General features: G+C 40.9%; 1 protein-coding gene across 1 annotated transcript in view; it reads left to right on the top strand.

Moving 5' to 3' along the window:
* Nucleotides 1-9,824: 9,824 nt before the first annotated feature.
* LOC148371084 (hippocalcin-like protein 1) overlaps nucleotides 9,825-25,092 on the top strand; it is a 47,142-nt gene continuing 31,874 nt past the window's right edge. Inside the window, exon 1 of the mRNA XM_088328980.1 lies at nucleotides 9,825-10,246. The gene's annotated coding sequence lies outside the window, so the exon portion shown is untranslated. The remainder of the gene's footprint in view (nucleotides 10,247-25,092) is intronic.

Genomic DNA, 25,092 nt, shown 5'->3' with positions numbered 1-25,092 from the left:
GACCTCAGTAAGCTGTCAACTGGACATTCTATATTTTATGTTGATGATGTCAGTGTATTGTCTGTTAATACCCTTGATACATGTATTGCAGCCTGGTCATCCTGGAATGGGGATTACCTCTTGTGCAGCCCCTTCTCAATGCGTCTTCATTTCCTTCATGCTGAGGGTTTTGAGTTTCTCCTTGCCATCATGCAGGTTTCAGATCAGGGAATGGCGTAATGGTTGTTTGAACAGCCCTTAAAGACTGTGATTAAGGCCTACACAAACAAACATGACTTGACTTACTATTGTGTTGAGATGCTCTCACAAGAGCAAAACACCAGAAAGGCTTTGTTTTGATTCTCTGCTATTATTCTGTACCACCTGGTAGGTTTTCAAGTTGACCAACATTACAACAAGACCCCATTACCTTTATTATGGAGTATGATTGCTGTTGTTAAAAGCGTATCTACAAAAAGATGATTTGTACCTGTGAATGGACGGATCTGTGCGTTCAAAATGTTCCTTGAGCGTGATACAGAAGGTAAAGCAGTCAGCATTCGTGTTGAAAAGCCACAAGTACAGATAAAAAAACACGCAGGCATAAAATCCACGTGTTGAAAAGCTACAAGTATAAATTAAATACTCCATACTTTGTCATTTCTGGATTTCTTTAGGATTTTGATCATTTGTTTAAACAATTGATCATGATGATCTAGCTTTGAAATTAACTAGGGGAGGTAGTTTGTGAGCTAACACCTAAATTCCAAAACTGTTTCAGAAACTAACTAGCTTGTGTAATAGTTAACAAGTTTGTGGGGCCTTTTTTGATTGGGTATGTTAAATAACATCACAAAGCTTTCCTGTATATTTGAGCAAAAAGAGAAGTTGTAGTTTTTGGTTGGGGGTACACCCAGCTTGCTAAATGCATTATAGGCAGAAATGGTCCAAATGATAACTTCATATCTCACAATTTTTGGAGAATAATTGTGGATGTTTTTCAATCATTTTTCAAATAATGATACAATGTTTTCTCATTTTTTCAACTTGAGACAAGATCTCAAATTAAGAAGATTGATCGGTGTCACATAGTCTTGCTGAGCTAGACCCGAAAATACCCCCATCTCCTCCCGTGTCCTCACAAATAAAATGCAAAATTTTGGGTTTGTGTCGGGCTCTGTCCATCGAATCAGGGTAACTGGTCGGGCTCGGGCTGGTTCGGGCTTTAATACCCGCAAGCCTGGTTGAGTTAGGCTGAATTTTATCAGACCCAACTTACCTTTAGTGTTACATCTCCTTCATTATTATGAAATCGAGTGTGCTCGTCGATACGTTAGTCTTTACAATAAAAAGACTGCAGGGTCCTGACTTAAATATGTGAAAGCAAATCTTAGTTTTAGTCTTTCGGCTCAATTTGCATAATTATCATTTTTTATTCAAGATGGAAAAAAATTATTAACTATAAACGGTGCGTTTACCAGCTGAACATGAATTAATATTTGACGCACCCAAGATTCAACTTCAACTTTATTGTCAAATATGTTATACACACAACATACAGCACATATGAATTATTACCTCTTCTCCACGTGCAAACAATAAATAAGACACAATACAAATAGCAAATAGGAGCAAGGTTAAAAATAAAAAAAAATTAAAAAATTAAAAAAGAAGGGCGTCAGACGTCACTTACTCACGATGCTCCACTGTTGTTAAACAAACTTGGCACTCAGCTTGTCTGGGCTATTTTCGTAATATAAAATAAAGGTCAGGGCCCTCCATTCTTTCATTGAGAGTGACCGCTAATGGTACCATGTGATAGAACCGATGCGACACCCACTGTTATGCAAGAGCGCACAGAAAACTAAAGAAAATTACGACAAGAGCAACACCCAACAGAATAAAAAAGAGATGAGGGCAGGGGGAAGGTGCTACTGTATTTAATTTCATCACATCAGTGTCCTCATTTACAGGCTAGAGAGTCATGGGCAATTGATGAAATAATTAAATGCCGAATTGAATATTTGTCCTAGGACAAATTACTGTTTACCATAGAAATCTCCATACAGTTTGTATATGAGGTCTGGTTTTTCCATCATGGTTACATGGTTTTTCCTTGTATTTTACTCCCCAATACATTGGTCATCAAAACAGTGTTTCTCAGCTGGTTGGTTGGGACCCAAAAGTGGCTAGCGGACCTGTTTCCACTCGGTCGTGGCACTTTGCCTTGGCAAAATAGTGCTAGAAGAAGAAAAAGGGGAGGGTCAATTACAATATTTAACATTAGATGGCCGGAATGGCAGTAATAAGGTGATCGATCTCTTTTTCCTGTTTACTCCATTGGCATGTTTTGAGAGGGACAACATCTGGCTTTATTGCGATTTTGTTGATTTTATCATAGTCCGTATAATGTGTTTATTACACTAGAAGTCCCAGGAATGTTCTTACCCTTGTCGTGATTACCTAACTGGAGCCACCTGAGGTAATCAGCTGGCGTGCTGGAACGCGCTTTCCTGATTGGTGAAAGCTTGCTACTTAAGCTGTCAGCGTCCAGTGATGGACGTTCGAGTGTACTCCTCGTTTCCATGAGTGAGCCTCCAACATTCAAGGTACCCACGTTCCCTTTGTGTATTCCAAGCCTGCTTCTCGTTGCCTGACCCTTTTCTGTTAAAAGTTTACGACCTACTCTCCCGCCCCGGCCACCGACTTACCTGCTACGTTACTCGTCACGCGTTTCACCACGGAGCTGCCATTTCGTCCAAAGAGACTTTCTGCCACCAAGAGACGACGTCCCAAGCCTGCTCCACCGACCCTTGTCCAAATAAATTATAAAACTGACGCGATTGGATCCGAGTGCTTGTTCTGGTCTCTGACAACCCTACCATAATAGCCAACAGACAGCCAAAAGGCTGTGCTATTTAAAACTAAAAGCTCAATGGCCAATCGTGTCACCATTGTTCTATAAACATGACAAGGTGGGGTTCTTAAAATGGAATGTGGTGGATGTGGTGTTGCATAATGAGCTTGTGCATAGGAACAGTGGTGAAAATAATCCAGTCATTTGGATAAGATACAAAAAAATACTACACATTTACTTTTATAAATTTGACAAAATTACTACAATACTAAATATCACATTAAATGTTTCAAAACTGGTACCTATTATTATATTTAGTCGTCATCCTATAGTAATACTATAGAAATACTACAAAAACACTACCACAGTAATACTATGATTTAAAAATACAACTACAGAAATACGACAAAAAAACCTGCTACATAAATATTACGACAGAAATACTACAAAAATAGAGCTACAGAAATATTACGACAGATCTACTACAAAAGTACAAAAACAGTAATATTACAAAAATAATACTGACATACTACAAAAATATCCTATAGGTATACTACAAAATACTGTAGGGATATTACAAAATACTGAAAAAAAAGTAAAGTAATACTGAATAAATTCAACAGAAATACTCCAAAAATGCCACAAAAATATGACAAAGAGTAATACTACAAATATACGGGCCGGTTACGTACCCACTAAACAGTCTTTTCTTCACATTAGCATGCAAAGGGTCATTACTGAGTTGGATTGTTCACTTGCAGAATAATCGTGAAACTAATCCAATCAATTGGCTGTCCTTTGGGCATTCTATGTAGAAAAGCTTGGCTGTGGTAGTTCTAGTGTTAAAGCATATTGATATGTGTGATTAAAACAAAAAAGAAATCCTAGTGTAAATAATGAATTTAATAAGAGATGTGCAAATGTCACCAACACTGCAGCACTGAGAAGCATAGTTCACGCAAAAGAAGGCACCCGCACCCTATCGTGCAGTGCAGTGTTTGATATAGAATTAAAAGCAGCTCTGGGGACTGCGCCTTATGGTCGTGAAAATACGCTATGTAATTATCGATGTTCGATTACCCTCTGTTTTAATACGTTGAATTTCTTTAAGTATGGGGCAGTTTTGGGGGTAGCAAATATGCAATCTGGGCTTATATGCGAGGATATACGGGACTTGAAGTTGTTTTGGTTTTGCTAGTATTTTTTTTTAAAGGTGAACATATTCGAAATCTCTGCTTTAAACTGAACAATTCTTTCATTGGATAAATTTGAAAAGTGGAAATGGTTTCTCCATCTCGGGTACAGACTGCCATCAAGGTGGAAAGGTGAGTCCTGAATTTAGACCAGTTGAGAACCAGTGACTAGAGTGTGGTTGGAAGAACAAAGGTGAATTGTATTGCTTGGGTCTTCCATCCACATTCCAGACAGTGTAATTTTAACACTGAATAACATCATAAATCTTTCTTTGTATATTTTAGCATCTACACTGTGATGGACCTGCCGTTGAGACGGTTTATCACTATTACCACCACTTTTCCTCTTCATGCAGCATATTAAAATTGCTATCCAGCCGTGAAGTTGATCTTCTCCCTTCTTTTCCACCAACCGGCACGACCTGGTTCCGACCATTAACCACGTGTCCATCGAAACGCCTCGTCAAAAATAAACGTCGAAAAAAATATAAGTGTCACGGACCAGAAACAGACACAGGACCCAATAGCGCTCGTTTTCTCAGTTTTTATTAATAAGGAGGGAGAACAGGGCTTGCTTCCACAATCCGATGGTTGACGGACGAGGGTAGCAGAAGACGCGGAAGTGGCACTTTCATGTCGAGCGAGGAGCGTCGAAGACAGGCAGGAAATACAAGTCGTTAGCTAGGACTGGAGAGCAAGAGCGATGTCAAGTTTGGAAACAAGGTCGGCAACAGGAGTCAGGCAGGTAGCGGAGCAAAACAGGTCGGATAACGGAAGGCAGAACGGGGCAGAGTCAGGTCCGGAAACAGATTGGCAGCGAGGATCAGGCAGAGAAAAACAGGGCAGGAACAGAGTCTGACGTAAGAGCTTGCCGAGCTGGGAGCAACGGTTCGCATAACGATCTGACAGGGATTTCTTGGAAGCCGGGGGTTTAAAAGGAGTTCATCAGCCAATCAGCTCTCAGGGCTGTTGGCGCCAATTAAGCAGTAGCAGGTGCTTTGAATCGGCAATCATGACAATAATGTTCTTCCGTTTTACCGTCTCCATCTCTGGAATGACAACTCCAATGTGACGCTCGGTATAGAGAAATAAAGCAGCACTTTCAAATCCCCCTTGAAGAAAGCTTTGACTCACAGCAAATCAACATCCGCGTTCCGCAAGACTTTAGCAAGTGAAATGAGCTGCAGTGGAGCGGTTCCATTGAGATTTTTATTGCATTAAAACCAACGAAAAAAACAGGCAAATAAAAAAAGAATATTTTCTCGACTCCTGAAATACAGATTAAGATAGCAGAGGATAGTTTATGAACCACAAAAAGAGAGGCTGACTCTGAGAAAAACAAAACCTGGGGAGGTGGCCATTGACAAAATGTAGGACAAATCTCAAGGCATTCATTTATAGCACCCTAAATATCACTTGGAGCAATGTAATAACTAAATAGATTTGAATTATGTGAACGAGCATTTTTTTTAAATACTGGTACATCAAGAAGTTTGTAAACAGTGAACATGACAGGAGGCTTACCTAGAGGGAGATTACATAATTATCCGCCATCTTGCTGCTAAGGATACCCCCAAAATCTAGTGAAAGGCTGGGCAAAAAAAATAGAAGAATAACGGTGCAGTCTGGTCTTTGTAGTTTTTTTATTCTTCTTGTGCTTTTTAGCACTCGTTTTTGGTTGTCCTACTCAAAACAGTCAAATACTACACTGTATTTCTTTAACAGTGTTTAACTTGTGGCTGGGATCACAGCAGAAGGAGGGTGTACAAAGTATTAACTCAAAGGGGGTAAATATTTTTGCAATGCCTACTTTTTAATGTTTTTTTTTTAGCAAAACCACTAATATTGAATACCTTTGGTGTCTTTTCACGATGGAGTCTCACTTGTTGTTGATTCTCAGGAAATATTTTCAGTTTTTAAATCAATAACTTTCAAGCCTTAAATTGTGTAATGTGTCAGTACGCTCCACCCAAGTCTGAGAGCTCATTATACGATTTTGAGACTCTGAGGGCAAACATACGAAGGTGGGCCATCTCCCCAGTGGACCCACCTCATTTGAAAACCCGTCTTTTCTTGGAAGTACTGCCTCCTCCCTTACAATGAAAGAGACATCCAAAGAGACCAAAGGCCGTGAGTCATCGCCGACCTCCGATTTGATAATAAAAAAGAAAAAATCACTTCTCGACTGCTACGCATGTGCTTTCAAATGACGTCCTTCCAATCATGTCCGCATCCAGGTCTAATCTCTTAGAAATATTGTAAGGGGGTTATAAAAGATCATATGATTGCTGTTAAAAGTATCAATAAAATTGTTCAAACCAAAAATGAGAAACATTGTTCATAACTCACATTGTTTATTTGCTGTTAATAGTGTCAATAAAATTGTTCAAACCAAAAACCTGGTGTGATGCTTGATCTGGGTTGTGGGGAGAAGCCTTTACTTTCAGTCCTTGATAACCGTTTTAATGCACAGAAACCAGGCATTAGGCATTACCATGGGCCCTCGTTGAACTTGCATGTTAGCGAATAGATGCTAATCATATGTTCCTCCAATTCAACAACAGATTTATTCTATCAACTAGAAAGCGTTTTATCGTTGAAAACAAATTCATTGTTTGTATCTGGCTTTTACACTTCATTGATGCTACTTAATTGAAAAAACCCTACCATCGAATTCTGCCATTCTGCTTGTCTTAATCTAAACTACGTTATAAATCCCAATTTGTGTGTACGTGTTTGTATGTCAGGTAAAGTCATGTTTATTTGTATGGCCGCTTTCAGAATGACAGGGCTGCAATGGCTGTCTCAAGGGTCTCAATAGACAATACACAGACATCACCTACACGGTAATGTCAGATTGTCCAGTTGACACTTTTCTATCTCAAAATCTTAACAGACGCAGCAGGTTCAAGATCAGGGGTGTCAAACTCATTTTAACTTGGGGGCAACGCGATAGAACAAACATTCTCTCGGGGGCCGGACTAGCAGATTAAGGAAAAAGAAAAAAATGAGAAAGAAATAAGAGAAAGAGAGGGAGAGAAAACGAGAGTGTGGGACAAGGTAAGAGAAAGGTAGAAAAAGAGCGAGAGAGAAAAAAAGGGGAGAGAGAAAATGTGAGAAACAAGAGAGATAAAAAGAGAAACAGTGAGAGAGGAGAGAAAGATTTTATACATTTGACTATAAAATATTTATACGATTGAATACAAGTTACATTTATTGAGTGCAATGAAGATTTTCCCAGAATATTTTGACTAGGGAATTTTGATATCAGTGTTATCTCACTGGCCGGAATCCATCCCTTAACGGACCTAATCTGTCCTGCGGGCCGCCTGTTTGACACCCCTGTTTTAGATAATAGCGTACAACAGGTCCAGGTGCCGGTACGATAGCTGAAAATGCATGCACCGTACTACTCTGGGACAAGAAGACAAGAGTATGAGGTCAACATCCTTCATAAGCTATCGAATGTAACTGTGCTTTAAACCTAGATTTAAACACTTCCACTGAGGTTGCAGATCGAATCTCAGAGGGCGTTCCAACCTGCGGATTTCTTCTTGGTTCTTGGGATCACTAGAAGACTAGCGTTTTCTGAGCCAAGGCTGCAGCCAGGAAAATAGGGGGAGATTTAATCAGAAAAATATGAAGGGGGCAAGTACATGCAAAATTTTGCAACATTAACTCTTTAAAGTGCCTGTAAAATTCACCTAAAATCCCAATCCAAGACGTATCCTAAATAAATTGAATGTTGTTCTTGAACTGTTTGGAGAATATGGATAGTTTTGGTCTCTTTTGAAAGGTATCACTGACGGCGAATTGACATTTCGATGTCTCGTCGCGCTGGAGAGAAGCAATTCACTTGAGGACATTTATTAGAAAGTTTCAAAAAAAAAAGATAAAACAGAGTGCACTCTGGTCCAGTCTATGGGAAGCACATCTCCCACCAAGAAAGGCATCGAAATTTGTTTGGGCCCCTCTCTTATGAGAGAAAGGCGTTGGTAATGCGAAACGTAAAAATGAAACTCTAACAAGCTAATCTGGAAACTCACATTACAACAAAAAAGAGAGGATCTCAATGAGCAAGAGACTTTTGTTAAAACTTCACACAGCTCGATTTGGAAGGTTGTATGATAACATTAGGGATGAAGACCATTGGTTGGAAAGTACTGATACAAAAGAATACAGAAAGTAAATACTGCATTCATAACAACTAAAATGAATAATGTAATCATCAAACGATAAACTTACTATAGCTGGAAAACTCATGTTATGGTGACAACATACTCAGTGACCTATTTTAAAAATCTAACAGCACTCTGAAGTTTTGCCCAAACTGCTACTAACATTGAGTAATCTGAGTTGGAACACACAGAAATAGAAGGTTTTATCCTCGCGCCCAATCACGACCACTCTAAGGAGCAGAATCCAATCAGAACTGCAGTTTTAATATGACTAATTGATGTCACCAAAGGCAGGCGCTACTTACAAATACACTGTAGCTGTATTTCTTTCTCTCTCCCTTACTTCCTTGCGCTCTCTCTTTCTCTCTCTTTTTCTTCTCCTCCCTCTCTCTCTCTCTATCTCGCCCTCATTTTTTTCTCTTTCCCTGTCTTCATCTCTCTCTCTCTCTCTCTCTCTCTCTCTCTCTCTCTCTCTCTCTCTCTCTCTCTTTCTCTTTCAGTTTAATCTCTGTCTCTGTCTCCATCTATCACTTTCTTCTCCCTCTCTGCCTTTCTTTTTCCATGGCCTCCTCTCTCCCTCTCTTTCTCTATCCCTCTCTCTTGTTATCACTATCTCTTTCTCTCTCTCTTATTCTTTATTTTCCTCTTTCTCACTAGGTCTCTCTCTTCCTCTCTCTTCCTCTGTTTGCTCTGTCCTTCTCTCTTTTTTTCCTTTCTACCTCTCTTCTTCACCCTCTGTCTTGTTCTGCCTCTTTTTCTCTCAGATGCTCTCTCTCTCTCTCTCTCTCTCTCTCTCTCTCTCTCTCTCTCTCTCTCTCTCTCTCTCTCTTTCTCTCTCTTTCTCTCTCTCTCCCTCTCTCTTGTTTATTATTCGTTTTTAGCTCTTTCTCAATGTCTTTCTCCCTTTATTTCTCTCACTCTTTTTCTTTTTTCTTCTTCTAACTGTGTCCCTCTTTATTTCTTTCCCTTTCTCTCTCTTTGCCTTTTCTATTTGTCCTCTATTTATCACTCTATTTTTTTATCCTCTCTTGTTCTCTTTCTCTCTCTCATTTTCTCCTTTTCTCCCTTTCTTTCTCTCTCCCTCTCTGTCTATTACTCTCATGAACTCTCTCTATCCCCCTCTCTTCTTCTCCCCCTCTCTCTCTTCTTTCTTCCTTTCTTTTTAATCCAACCCTCCGGCCTTGCGATTTTTTTCCCTATCATTTTTCCCCAAGCTCAAATGAGTTTTAATAACAGTTCTATCGAAGCCAACACAGACCACTCTAAGCGTCCGAATCCAATCTTGACAGCAACAGCACCTTAACAACATCTCCATTGATGCAGTTGTTTCCTATGCACACGTTTCAGAGAGAGAGAGAGAGAGAGAGAGAGAGAGAGAGAGAGAGAGAGAGAGAGAGAGAGAGAGAGAGAGAGAGAGAGAGAGAGAGAGAGAGAGAGAGAGAGAGAGAGAGAGAGAGAGAGAGAGAGAGAGAGAGAGAGAGAGAGAGGGAGAGAGAGAGAGAGAGAGAGAGAGAGAGAGAGAAATAAAAGGGCTAAGAAAGTAGGCGGGTTTGTGCACCACCTCCGAACCAATAGGCGAAATGCTGCTTAATTAAAGCCCTACCGAGTAATCCCAGACATTGCCACCTTAACGTCACCCTCAACCCATCCACATTCTCTCCCTCTTTGAATACACTCCTCCTGTAAAGACAAAAAACACGCCGTGCTCCTATGGAGGGAATCGACCTAAACATGCACCGCTGCGGGATTTGGCTCGTGTGAGACCGGCATCTGCAGTGTCCAGTGCCCGGTTGTTTCCTTGGAGGAGGGGGGGCTGTCAGCATTTCTGCAGGGGCATCCACCCATTGAAGACGCTCGGGGACGCGGAGGTACACGCTGAGCGACCGCTAAAAGCGGATCGCGATCAAGACAATAGTCACTTACGTTTTCAAAAGAGAGAAAGACAAACAACATTGCCGGAAAGATAAGCAGCGGGCATCCTTGCATCGTCCTTCGGAGCGTTGAGGACAATCTCCTCCACCCCCTGCGCCTTGTATCGGGTAAGAGAGCGCCTTGCGTGCCTTCAGATTCTATCCACTGCAAGTTTATGAATTTCTGCAGCAGAGTGGACCCGAAGCTGTCTAACACGTGCACAATGAATACAATTTCTTTTTTTTTTTAAAAAAAGCTTTTTTGGTGCGTTTGGATGTGCCTTCATTTTTTATAAATGATGCTGAAGCTGCCTGCACATGGCCAACACAAAGGGGCAACATACTGTACATGCCAACCTTTTGACAATAAAAAGCGATAGATGTTCTCCTGCACTCAAATAGTCTCCATAATATTAAACCATTGTTTAAAAGTGGAAAACTTTGACCAAAATGGAAATCTAATTTGACCCTTGGACAGCGTATACACGCACTAAGACAACAGTCTCGATGCAAAATTAAAGCAGTGGCCTTGAGTCAAGATTTGTTTGTTGTTGTTTGAATGATAAAAAAAACGGTGTATTTAAGAGAATTGGGAGTCTAACTAAAGTTGTAAGTGCATCAGACTAACAGTGCGATGGAAAAGAGTGGAATTAAATTAGCAGCAACATATTTAAAAAATTAGTTGAAAAATAAAATTGGAATACTCATTTTTAGGGTAGTGAACGGCTGTTAGTACTTGTTTCAGTGACCTGAAGCGCCTACCAGAGGGCAGCAGGTCACAGAAGTGGTGGCCAGGGTGAGAGGAATCCTTTATATTCTATCGGTATAGTGAGCCACTAATGGCCTCTAGATTGGGCAGTGAGCAACCAATGCTTTTCTGGGCTATGTTGAAGCTATTCTCTGAATGCAGCAGAGCTCCGAGCAAACCATACCGTGATGTAGTATGTCAGAATACTTTCCCTTGTGGCTCTGTAGAACATCACCAGCAGCTTTAGTTACAGGTGTTTCTTCCAGAGCACTCCTAAAAGTTGGAGATGCTTTTGGTCATTCTTACCACAGATCTGGGTTGGCAGACCAAGAAAAGAAAAGCCCAGTAGTTTAAAGAAGTAGACTCTCTCTACACAGTCTCCATTGATGATGTGTGGGGTTTGTCCCCCAAAGTCTAGTGGGACTTTTTTGGATTATGTGGTGTTCAATCAGTTAGAGTCTATTTTTGGACACCATAATGTGATCTCCATCTCCTCCCTGTATGCAGGATGTTCAATGTAGTGTCTTTAGCCGACTTTTCAATTGTGTGTGTGGGGTGGGTGTGTGAACAGTCCAAGATATAGGGCGTTAACATCTAAATGCTCAATACTCATTTGTGGGGGTGTCAGTGCTCTGTGTTTAGGTGGAAGAGACTTGGACAGTAAGATAGAAAGTCCAGCAGAAGATGGAGAAAGAGAGCCCTAGGTGAAAGAGTTTGTCCACCACCGGGATAATGCTGTTGAACGCTGAGTTGAAGTCCAGGGAGAAAATCCTGACATAGCTCGCGCAATTCTCCAGGTGGCTCAGCGCAGTATGAAGTGCATTGTTTATTGAATCATCAGTGGAGTGTTTTTAACCTGTAGGGAAACTGGTCAGGGTTCAGTGTAAGTAGCCTTTGATGAGCTGGAACGTGTGAAGCACTGCATAATCACAAGCGCCGGTACGACAGGCCTGTAGTCATTGAGGCCAACCAGTGATTAGAGCTGGTGGTTGAAGATCAAGGCAAAATATTCCAGCCAGCTAGTAAATGCAGTCCTTAAGCACCCGCGATTCAACTCCATCCGGATCCGCTATCTTTCTGAGGTTCACAGTTAGCACAACTCTTACTTTTTGAAGTATCAGTGTGCTACTGGTATTGTTGCTGGGCGTGGTGCAGCTAATTCGTGCTTTCATTGATTCATTCACTCCATTCTCACGTACCAAAGACAAATCTCAAAGTTGACTGTACACTGTTTTGATATGTCGCAATTTTTGAAGGCTTTTGATGATATGCAAAGGACGGTTACTTTTTGGGGACTTGACGTTGAGAGCATGTCCTCGGAGGCTGGCTTGGAAAGCGGAGCAGTCGGAACGATGCTTCGGATGCGGTCTGGGGCAGAGGAAGCATTTAGCCGGCATGTGCTCATCTAGTTGTTACATAAGACGTTAAGTGTGAGCCCGAGCGCTTCTCGGTCACACACACACGCAATAAAACTACATTCACCTCTTATGTTTTGCTTCTTACATGTTGAATTCAAGGGACGGATCTCCTTTCAGGGCTATTCTTACCCCTTGATGTGTTCACACGGACAGACAAAACATGTTGCTAATGTCGACCTTGGTTTCCCCCTGCCTCCCTTCCAAACCACATGCACCCCTATGTCAGCATGTAAGCCGAGAAGAGAGGACCAAGAAAGGCACTTTGAATTAGTATGGGAAGGTCGGTGCTTGTTTATGAGTATTTATAAGGTGGGGGAAAACCTTGGTATCAGTGGGAAGAACTAGACATACACAGACCTCTGGGCCCCTGACAGATGTGGAAGCTTGACTTAATTAGCTCAGAGGACAGAGGCTAACCGTTTTGTGGGGGGCGAAGAGTCGTGTATTTTATCACTTTGCACATTTGGTCTAGCTTTCAAAATGTTTTTTTTTTACTGCTACGACATACTAACTAAAGCAGTACGTCTATTTTCTGGTATTACAATCATGATCGACAAACAACTCCAAGGTAGATTTAAGTTACATGATTTGAATGTAGTTTCTCTTAAGTATTTTGCAGCCTGTGGAGGTCTGAAATAAAGATCGTACTAGAAACAAAAGTTCTGTCATGATTACTGATATGAAGCACCTGTGCCCGCTCAACTGCCTCGGACTCTGATTGGCTCCCTGTCACCATTTAAACCCATGTCTTTCTGTCTCCTGTGGTCAGTCCGTCTGCGAACCTCCGTTTACACTAGGCAAGCCTTTTTTTTCAACCCTGACTCCAACCTGTTTTGCTCCTGTCTGTTCCCCGGCTTCGACCCGTTTTTGATCCAGATCACGCCTACTCTCCCATCCCGGCTTTCGACCTTTTTTGTCCTCGACCACGTCTACTCTCCTTTCCTGGCTTACGACTCGCTTCCGACCCCGACCACGTGTTTGCTCTCCTGTCCCGGCTACTGACCCGTTTTTCCGATCCCAACTCCGCCATCGCTCGCCACAAAAGTCCCACTTCCGCGTTCAGAGCGACCTGCTTCCCGCGCCCAGCGATCACCGGATCGTGGGGGCAACCCTTTCCTTTCTTCCAATAAAACTGAAATGTAACGCAAGTGGGTCCTGTCTCCGTTCGGGTCCTGACAATTTCAAAAGAAAAAAAAAACCTTTTACAATTACAGTTCATATTTGTTCCCATGTAACAATACGGGTAAATTACTGAAACAGAATACGCTAGATCCAGGCAAAAAAAGATGGCGACGCTGGGTTCCGGTGATCAAGAACAGAATGTCAAGTCAAGTTAAGTCATGTTTATTCGTATAGCCCTTAATCACAAGGAGTCTGAAAGGGCTGCACAGACCTCAGATTATTGCAAACCATCCCCTGATCTAAAACTGACATGAGGGCTAGGAAAAACTCCAAAAATGTTATGCTCTAAAATATGACATTTGTTTTCAGCACAGAAAGCAGGCTGTTTTTTGCAGAAAAGATAACAGTTGTTTCCGGAGTAGAATAAGACAGAAATCGTTTTTAACAACAATAACAGCAGTCATTTTTAGTATGGATACGTGTGTCAAAAATTAGAAGAAGAGGCTACTTTCTAGTAAAGACATGATTGTCTGCCTCTTATGGGTAACCCCAAAAATAACAACCTTGTGAAACGTTGAGCAAAAAAAACTAGAAAAATTGGGCGGTTTGGGAACTTGGAATTTTGTATTCTTCCTTGTGCTTTGTAGCACTTATTTTTCATGGACTACACAACACATGGACGTCCGCTGGTCAAATATTACACAGTGTCGATTTAAAGTAAGAGCTTCTGAGGAAAGCCCTAATGCATTTAGTGCAGTGTTTCTCAACTGGTGGGTTGGTACCCAAAAGTTAATCGCCCACCTGTTTTCAATGGGTCACTTGCTAAATAATGCTAATGCTAATAATAAAAAAAGTGAGGGTCGATTATGCTCCTTAACAGTAGATGGCTATAATACTCTGCTTGATTTAATTGTTTAGTCAATCAGCATGTTTAAAAGGGACAACATGTAATTTATTGTAAATTTTGGTGGTTTTATTTCCTTTTTCTGCCCAGAATAATGCTTCCCAAGAAAGTTATTGGTAAGGGGAAGGAAAAGTGGAAAAGTGACAACAATGATCGAGTTGAAGCAGGAAACAATTGCGAAATACAAAACTGGTGTCTGCCATTGAAGCGCTGCTGTAAGGCATCATGAATTGTTTGAAGATGTTATATGTTTAACCTTTTACTACTATATGATTAAAAAATGATTAATTTTTAGGTACACACTCTATTAATATTTTGATTTTCTTTAATTAGGTATTTTGCTATTTTAAAGCAGTTTTAGTGAGTTGCTCATCTGTGATGCAGCCTTATAAACGAGTATATACGGTACTTGAAGTTGTTTTGGTTTTGCTGGTAATTTTGTTTTTGGAAAAATATATTATACTATCTCTACTTCAAACTGCACAATCCTTTCATTTGATTCATTTGAGAAGTGGTCTTTTTTTATACCGGTCGCAGCCCGCCATCCTGAAGTTTTTGGGGAAAAAGTTGAATACATTATCCCATCTCTGCTTTAAACTGCAGAGTCCTTTCATTCAATACATTTGAGAAGTGGAGCAGTTTGTAATTAGGTTAGAATGGTGGGTCCTGAAGTCAAACGAGTTGAAAACCAGTGATCTAGTGAATAAATCTGAGAAATAATTCTCTAAATTTTCCAGTGGGAAATACTGCACAGCCATGGCTCAAAGGTCGTGAAACCTAGTTCCTAACGATACAATGACATCTGCATGCACAGGCATTAACACTTGCATTATTCAATTAGCTCCGACAGGCAGCGGATGAATAGCGCCCGCAAATTATCCAGTGTTGAAACCTTTAAAAAAATAGCCGAGATTTTGGCTCACTTGCCTGCGTGAAGTCATTTATTAGACTTTTAGTGTGTAGTGTAGTGACAACGTGTCAGTCAACAGTGTTTCTCAAACAGGGTCCTGAACCCTTGTCTTATGGGCTGCAGGAAACTGTGCAAAAATAAAAAAAAAAAACAATTATTTTAATGATCTAAATTTGATTAATTATTGTCCAATGTACGTATCAGACTATGGTATGCATTGTGTGCTGCATTATCATGTCACAAAACGATCTGCTAAGATAATAAAGGAAAAAAATTCTGTGACTAAATTTGTGTGTTTACCCTGCTAAAATTAATACATTCTTATAAATTATTCTCATTGTATGAACAATAGAATAGAATATACCTAGAATATACCTTTATTGTCATTGTTACAAAATGGGTTAACATATTGTGACAACAAAATTGGCCATGATGTAATATTACGTAGTACAGTAGTATTAAAAACTGCTTACCTACTACTCAAACACAAATAAAGAGAACAGTAGTCCCACCAAACGCCATGTATTTCGAAAAGCTTTCAAACAAGTGCTGTGTGCTTCTTCTCGGAGCACCTACTGGTTAAATAATACACACTCTCCCTTTAAAACGACATTGCATTGCAGTTCTTAAATCACAATAAGGATTAATTTAAAAAAAAAACACTAGCAGGAAGTAAAACCTCAAGTTCATTTTATATAAAAATTACGTATGTCAACAGTCTCTCCTGCTTGTATTAAAAAAGGAGGCATTATATTATATAAAATTGCCAACCCAGGAATTGGTGAAAAGAAATGTGATTGGCCTGAGGGAGGTTTGTCACAAAACTAAGGTTTCATTATGAAACTAGAGAGAATCAGAGGGGATTTAAAAGAGTAATTCCTCCATCATGTGACTGTTTTGATCCGCAGCATGTGAAGGGAGGGGGTTTTACATGGGTTGACCTGGGGTCTGCCCCTCCCCACCTCGCTATCCATGCTTCAGGCTTTATAATCTTTCCTGATCCGACTTCGGGGAGAGGACGGGATGTCTTGCTAAGATCTGTGATGAAGGACGTAGCACGAATCTGTACTGACGACTTTTGTACAATTATTATTGCTTTTTCTCAATAGTGTCCTAGAACTCAGCTTTGGTCTCGTTTTTCTAAATGGTGGTCTTCAGCGGCAAGTCCAACGGCCAATTAACTTAGAGCAGTGTTGCTCAACTGGTGGGTTGTGACCCAAAAGTTGATCGTGGAACTGTTTCCAGAGGGCCTTTTTCCTGTCAAAATAAAGCGAAGAAGAAAAAAAACAGTGTCAATGACCAAGAAGATGAGGATAATGCTCTGCTCCTTCTTTTCTTCCTGTTCAGTCAATCGGTGTCATCCCAGTTGTGGGTGAGAGGGACCGCATATCATTTTATTGTGATTTTGTTAGTTTTATTTCTTTTTCTGCTCATAATAATGGGTCCCAAGAAAGTTATTGATAAGCGGAAGGAAAAGGGGAAAACAGTGACAACTATCGAGTCCAAGAAGGAAATGTTGTATAAGTGTCTGCCTTTGAAGCACTGCTTGAAGGCACAGTAAATGGTTCAACAATATAATGTTTCAAGCTTTTTTTTCCACCAATATATTGATCTTTATTATCTCCTAAATTCAGAAATTTTCGTTGTTTACGGACAAGACTCTTGAATATGTGGCTATATTAAAATGGGGCTTATATGCGAATACATACGGTATTCATAGTCATTTTAGTTTAGCTGGTCATTCTGTTTTTTGGGGAAAAAGTCAAAATATTCTACTATATCTGCTTTAAACTGCACAATCCTTTCTTTTCATAAATTTAAGGAGTGGACGTTTTTCCTTGATTTTGGGTCGCACAATCTATAATAAACTATACTTTCTATTTTAATTTTATGGGAGTACGAGTACCATTATTCTACAATAAATTACCCCGAGTTGCAGCCCTGGGGAAAAAAAACTTTCATCTTGAAAGAAATAGCCCAATCTCTTTAGCAATGAATAAAGACAGTTTCTTTCTGTTATCAAACCACTTCAAATTATCTTTTGAGTCAGTGGCATTGACATCAATAGCTGAAATTCCATCTGTGGCATCTGACAAACAACAGAGTTGGTTCGAGTGTTGATTGCAATCTCATATACTAATAAAACTCATTAATGGCCAGCTCAGTTAGAATAAACAGAAATTGGACGTAAATAGGCATCAATGACAATAACCCACCTAAAAAATTATTTCCCTCAATGAGAAAACCACAGTTTTTCTTACATTTGGATCAGTTACGCACATGCCTACCTTGAATGCGATTCTTATCAGGCCCAGGCGTTGATTACAACGAGAACTCAGGGGGCCATGTCGCTGCTTAAACCCGATAGAATCCAATCAAAAAGACACTGGCTCAGTTTACAAGGTGAATCCTCTTCGTCCGCCTTGCTCCAATTGCGAATCAAGAACAAGAGGTAAAATTGGAACAGCCACTCCGCAAGCGTCTCCAACACCCGAGAGGTTTCAAAAGGACCGAGAGTCGTTTAAAGATTGAGCTCCTGGAGCCATTAAGGAGCTGAAAGGGCAGCCATTTATTGCGAAAAGATCGACATGCACCGTGGCCTGGGAAGTCAAGGGACGGGAAGAAAAGGCCAGCGTGTGCGTTTGTGCATTAAAGGGCCGACACGAGTGACATATCTCTCCTATTTAGATGCAATCGCAAAGTGGCCTCCTGCTCGCATCCAAGGTACATCCGACCAGCCCTGTGCTAAAATCAATCCATTGTGCAGCTCCTGCTATCTTTGCTCTGCCTTTCATCATCTCCCGTGTCCTTTTTTGTCCTCACCCTTTGATAAAGCTAGCTGGAAACAACTTTAGCAGCTTCTCATCATTCCTTTTACCTTATCAGTAACGCCATTCACAGAAGATTCTGGATGTTTCACTCATGTTTCGTTTGGCATAAGTATTGATATTTAACAACTAGACACAACTAGTTACCTGTCCTCACATGGTGATCCGTGCTTTTCAATGGCAGGCACTGAGGTACATTTCTGGTGAGGCAGTCAGATTTACAAATCAAAGAACCTACATCTTTTGAATTATTTAATTGCCAAAGGCAGAAAGCAATATATAAACTCTGACAAACAACCGGCGCTCCATCAACTGTCTCCGCCCTTCCCGCACCCCACACACAACAGCCATCCTTGTCCATAGCCTTGTCACCTCACGCCTTTGATTACTGCAATTCCCTCTTCTACGGCTTACCTCAAACGTCCCTCCATAAACTTCAGCTGGTCCATAACTCAACGGCACGCATCATCAACAAAACCCCCTCTTGCCATCACATCACCCCTGTCCTTCAGCAATTCTACTGGCTCCCAATCAACTATAGAATCAACTACAAAACCCTGCTCTACACTTACATAGTCATTCATAACCTTGCTCCTCCCCACCTCTCCGACCTCCTTCACATTGCCACGCCATCCCGCACCCTCAGATCATCTTCCTCTCTCCATCCCACTATACCCCCTGCCTGCCTCAGCTCCATAGGGAGCAGAGCTTTCAGCCGCTTTGCCCCCCAGCTCTGGAACTCCTTGCCGCCTGACCTTCGAAATTCTGCGACCCTGTCCACCTTTAAATCCGGACTCAAAATTCACCTCTTCAGACTTGCCTATTCTTGACCATATGCCTCACACACCGCCCCTTTTAAATATAATGTGTTTTATAGGCTATTCATTACTTGCTTTGTTTATTGTTGTGTCCTACTCATATGTACAACGACCTTGGGTGTCCTGAAAGGCGCTTCGAAATACAATGTATTATTATTATTATTATTATTATTATTACAAAAATTGTTTTATTGTCCTATTTTAACTTAGACACGAAATCTATGCTACTTTTGAATAAAAACATCAATGAATAGGTAATCTTCCACTTCCACAAGTCCATGCAACGAGTCAAGTCAAGTTGTATTTCTTTGTATGGCTGTACAGACTACAGAGTTTTAATACACCAGCCCCTGATCTAAAACCTACATGAGGGCAAGGAAAAACTCAAAACCTCAACATGAAGAAATTAAGAAACCTGGAAAATGGGGTCGGGTAAAGTAGGGAGTTTTTGACTTCTCGAGAAAAAACTATGATGGATGGCTTGACTTGCTGGTACCTTGCTAGTACTATTAGTTATTTTTTTGTTTGTGGCGGAGGTGGGTGTAGAATCAGAATCCTTGGTCTCACTATCACCCCCTGCTAGGAGGCAAGGGAATTGCATGCCGCACTGTACATCTGCGGACGCTCAGCACGGTAATACATTACATACTGCTCCTTTTAGTTGAAAGCATTAAAAAAGGTAATCGTACTTTATGAAAAGAAGTAAATGCAACAAGAAAAAAAAAATACCTTGACTTGCTGTTAGCTTGCTTATATCACTTATTCCATTGTTTGCGATTTAGTCTCGGGTATTGCCCTCAGTAGTGAGGCAAGAGAATTGCATGCCTCACTCTGCATCCAAAATTCCCAAATGATCAAGTTAAAGAAGAGATAACTTCAACACGTAGTAAATATAACCTTTTAACTTATTTTTTTTTATTTCCATAATGATAAGTAATGTAAAGCCGTGACTGCATGTCGCTGGTTTCTTCCGGTGTTTTTCCATCACAATCTTGGTGGCCGGAGAGAAAGTTGGTGTTTATTTTATTATTTCTTTTATAACTGCAATGTATCCCTATTATTTATTAATTATACTGCAACCCAATGAACTCCAATTGTATAGCACCAGTAGCGGCATCTTGGTCATGTTGAGAACATTTAGTATTTTTAGAAAAGTCTACGAGACAAAGAAAGCGGGCATTTTCTATCAAAGGCAAGGAGCGGTTGATTGCAATTTATGGCATTAACCTCAATACTGCACTCTAACATATGCTCATTTCTCCCCTATTTCTCCTTTTTTATTTACACAAAAGGAAATCGACAGCGTTCCGGGTGCAAAATGTCACGACAACCAATATTGTTTTTCTTTTTTCCGAATCGCCCCCATCGTCACCTCTCACGACGTTCTCAGGCAAAACACTAATAAAAAGGATGTGGCCAGCCAGGCAGCCTTTTACAAGCCCATGTAATGACTGCAGGCTCATTTGCGCCTCACCCACAACGTTTTCTGCGAGTGAGAGGCATTCTCCAGTCCAGCATGGGTTGATAAACGAGCTACTCTCGAGTAATACAGCTCTCAAGTTATAGCTCATTAAATGAAGCTAGGCTGCCTGATTTATTACCTGCATGCTGATAAGTAAAATTGGGATAAATCGGAATCGTTATCTTCTGAATAGCAAAATCTTGCTGGCAGGACTAAAATACAGTAGTCCCTCGCTGTATCAGAGTTTACTTTTCACGGTTTCGATAATTTGTGGATTTTGAAAAGTCATTATTGTCATTGATATCAATAAATTGTGGATTGTGTTCTGCAACAATAGCCCAGCGGTGACTGGTTCGCGCCTCGGCCGAATCATATTTAAGACTTACGACATTGGTACCCGATGCCTCCCTTCTTTGCGCTCAGCATTAAGGGTTGGGATTGGGGGTTTGGTCCCTTAATAACTCCTAACGACAGGTGTTACGACACACATATGCGTAGAACTATCGTTGCATCATGCACTGTGCACAGTCGCAGGTGTATGTATGAGAGCCGAATCTACCTGAAAAGCATGCTTTCACACAAAAAAAGCAGTTTTGCTCAAAGCTGTCTTCATGACTATATAGGTAGGCTTTCAAAAATGAGTCCAAATGGCAAATATTGGCTCTTCCCATTTGAGGGAAACGTCTGGCATTGAATGAGTTAAATATTCACTCCCTGCTTGTAACACTCTCTCAACGCTCTCCCGTTTTTACACCATGACATTCTCATGCTTGGCTGCAGCTTGTAAACACAAGGGAGCGGAGGCCAATGTGCCCAAGTGGATGCTGCCGATGATCAGAAGGCCGCAAGCTGTTCTATCCCGAGGCGTCCCCGTGATGTTGCTCCTAGCACGAGGGAAGACGGGCGGTCTGGGGGGTATATGTTGAGAATGAGGAGGGGAGAGGGGAAAACCTGCTAAAGGGGAAGAGATTATGAATCAAGATGACTGATTGAAACCAGGTTTGATTTAAAACAGGGGTGTCAGACATGAGGCACGCGAACCGGGTGAGGTGAGACCACGCTGAAAAAAGGCAGGAGATCAAAATCGGCTGCAGTTTTAGACGTTTTCGTTTGATGTCGCCAAAGCCAGGCGGCAGTTCAAAAGGACAGTGTATCTGCACTTTCTTTTTTTACTTTCTTTCTTTGTTTCTTTATTTTTTTGTTCTTTCCTTTGTCTTTCTTTACTTCCCTCTTTTTTTCTTTTTTGTTCCTTCCTTCATGTCTTTCTTTCTTTCTTTCATTCTTTCTTTCTTTCGCACAGATCATCATTGCGTGACACAAAGAAAAAGAAACAAAGAACAAGGACGTGTGGATCATTTGAAAAAAAAAAAAAAGACAGCTTGTGAGAATTCTGGCCCAAACCCAAATGCCCGAATGTTATGATTGAAATTAAAGGCCCGAATTTCAGTTTGGACCCTTCCTCTAGCTCTAACTGTGTTCACAATCATTGATGTAGCGCCTTTCAAGAGGCCAGAGCTGCTTTTGTGGTAAAACGTGGTCCCACATTTCACAATTTTACAGCACATTTATTGTTAAAAAAAAAACCTCAATGAGTACAGCTAGTACCTACTTTAAGTACTTCGGTTTCTACACCGGTTTCAGTTCCTTTTAAGAAGAAAAAGGTTGCTAAGCAACCAAGTTATGACACTCTAACTTCACAGGCGAGCCTTCAGGTGTCGAAGGAGGCAGCCAGAGCGAGCGAACACAACATCTGAGCGAGCGTGAGTGAAGCAAGGAGTCTCTCTGATCTTCTCCTGCTTCCATTTCTAAGACAGACAACAGTCCCGCACAATGCACCGCAGCGGACCTCCTCAGCTTCCCACTCAAGTACCCACTAAGGCTTGCACCCCCGCGACCCTACTGAGGATAAGCGGTGCGAATAATGGATGGATGGATCAATTACCCAACTATGGTGATGCTCTCCAGGGTCCTGAAAATGCGACTCCGAATAAAGCCCAAAACGCGTTTTAATCATCATGTCTGGGAGAATAAATATTTTAATCTTACTTACCCAATAAACAAAAACAATTACTGCCGAATGCATTCATATTTAGATTAAGTGAATCATTAGTGCAATGAAAAAAATAGTTTGATTGAAAAACCAAATGATCATCCTAAAAAACACAAAAACAAGAAAATATCTTTTAAAGGGACATATCTTCTTATTTAGCCTGTCATAATGGTAAAAACAACCATTAAAGACAACAATATTGCTTTAAAATTAAGAAAAACACATGAACTATCAGATAAATGAATATTTAGAAAAAGATACTCATAAGTCCAGAAATTCATATTTAATTTACATAAGATGAGGCTCACCAAGAGGGAGCTGACATTAATGTCCACCATGTTAATGTTAAGGGTATCTCCAAAAAACAAAAAACTTGTCAAAGGCTGGGCAAAAAAAAGAGAGGGAAGATAGTGGGGGGGTTGATCAATACAGTGAAATCCAGTGGTCATATATTACACAGTGTCCTTTTGAACAACTATCTATTTATTAAAAAACACAAAACAAACATCTTTTCTATCTGAAAATGTATATGATAAACATTCGCTTACAACATTTTTCAAAAAAGTGTGATTTTTATTTGATTTAGTGGCAATATTCGTCGTTTTTGTGAATATCCATATTAAGCTAGCATTTGGTTTCCAGATCTCAAAAAGACGATGCTCTCCATTGCAAACTTTTGAGTTTCCCTATTGAAAACAAGGAATTGCACAAAAACTATTGTTACAGTACATCCATTTGATTCTTTAATGATCACATTTAGTTGCAAACTACAACTTTATCACCATCTATATGATTGAAAGAAATAGTCTAATTGTGTTGATATCTCGTCTGGTTGTTAGGCGTTCTTTGCATTTTTCTGAGTGATGTAGTTCTGAGTTATTTGGTAAAATTCCACTATGTTCAAAGACTCTTCTTTCAAACAATGCCATGTCTTATAAAACACTTCTCCGCCAGATTTCCGATGCTCTTTTGGTGTGAAAAGACATTGTCTTGTTCCCAAACCCAGTATATTCTGTGTTCTTGTGTTATTTTGTTTCATCGTTACAAAATCATCAACAAAACTGCTCTCCCCAGTTATTGTTTTACCTACTAAAAAGTCTCGCTGAACCCGGGTGTTGAATTGAGCACACGTAGGTAGAAAAGACATTGTCTTGTTCCCAAGCCCAGACTATTCTGTTTTTTTGGATTATTTTTTATTCGTCGTTACAAAATCCTCAATAGAATTGCTCTCCCCTACTGTTTTTTTATTTTTAAAAAAAGTCTCGCTATACCCGGGTGTTGAATTGAGCATATGAGGTCGAATAAAGCTTCCTATCTTCAGCTTTCAACACCCACCCCCCTCATTTTTTCCTTACATGTGAGAGCAAACCGTCACCCAGAACATTTGTAAGAATTACATTTCATTAACTTAATGAGGATTTGGAGTCATCCTTGTGCTGATATGCGAGCAATCGCCTAGGGCCTTGAAAGGTTGTTGCGATAATAATTACCATCTCCATCTGGGAAAGCTTGCATGAGTCCACGAGTGTGTCCTTGCCGCCTTCAATTGCACCATGCTGTCCGATATAGTGCACTTTTTATATAGGAGTCGAAAATTTGATGCCGTTCATTGAAAGCTTGATCGTTCTGCCTGCAATCTGTCGTTCTTCTTGTAGGCGAGTCCACGTAGGCTACCTGGGGGCAGTGTCGATTGAGATATGATTCGTTCTGATGGGAGGATAAAAAAATGAACAGTATTACGTCGGTTATTGCTGTTAAAGGGGGGAAGAACCCTCTGCAAAAAGTGAAAATCTGTGAAGTAGTGATATGCCTTAATAAAAGACCCTAAGGATGAACAATACCTCAAGATAATGTCCATATTGAATGAGAGTAGACGAATGTAACAAAACAACATTAGTGGATCTACAAATAAAAACACAGAACACAGAATTGCAGTTAAATTCATGGTCTTTATTATCATTGTACAAAACGTACAATGGAATTCGAGGGCTTCTCCCTTCAGTATAACAGAGCGAATTAGAGAGCAGCTGGCTAGCTGCACCATAGCATCAGGTATCTTCAAATTGAGCCAGGTCTCTGTGATGATGTCATGATTACTGATTCGGGGCACCTGCGGCTGCCCCGTTGGCGCCAACAGCCCTGGTCGCTGATTGGCTCCTTGCCACTGTTTGAACCCCCCGACTCCCTGTTGCCGGCGTCCGATCGTTGCGAACCTTCAGCTCCCGCTAAGGCAAGCCTTCCGAACCTGACTCCCTGTTTTTGACTTCGTACGATTACCGTTTTTCGACCCGTTTCTGAACCTGACTACGCCTGTTCTGCCCGCCGCCTGCCTACGACCTCTATTACGAACTTGACATCGCCTCTGATCTCCAGCCCTGGTCAAACGACTTGCCATTCCCGCCTGTCTTCTTCCGACACCGAAGTGTCACTCCCGCCTCGCTCCCGCTCCCGCTCTCCGCCAGTCCTCGGCTCAAGCAAGCCTTACTCTCACTCTCTTTCAATGAAACTAAGAAACTAACGCAATTGGGTTCCCGTCTCCGTTCCTGGTCCCTGACAGATGATTGAAATATATGCCATCTGAATGGAGCGGTTTCCCATGGGTTATAGTTCCAGATCACCCGTTTAATCGGTAATGCATCTGGTGTTACGTAGCCGTCGCAGTGAGCCCAACCTGAAGCACCAATGGTGTTCTATCTCTTGAGTCCTTCCTCAGTC

Source organism: Urocampus carinirostris, chromosome 2 (assembly GCF_059441175.1).
Source record: "Urocampus carinirostris isolate Australia breed hairy pipefish chromosome 2, RoL_Ucar_1.0, whole genome shotgun sequence".
In the NCBI taxonomy this organism is placed as follows: domain Eukaryota; kingdom Metazoa; phylum Chordata; class Actinopteri; order Syngnathiformes; family Syngnathidae; genus Urocampus; species Urocampus carinirostris.
The sequence above is the reverse complement of the archived record's forward strand: the minus strand, read 5'-3'. Positions and strand labels throughout refer to the sequence as shown.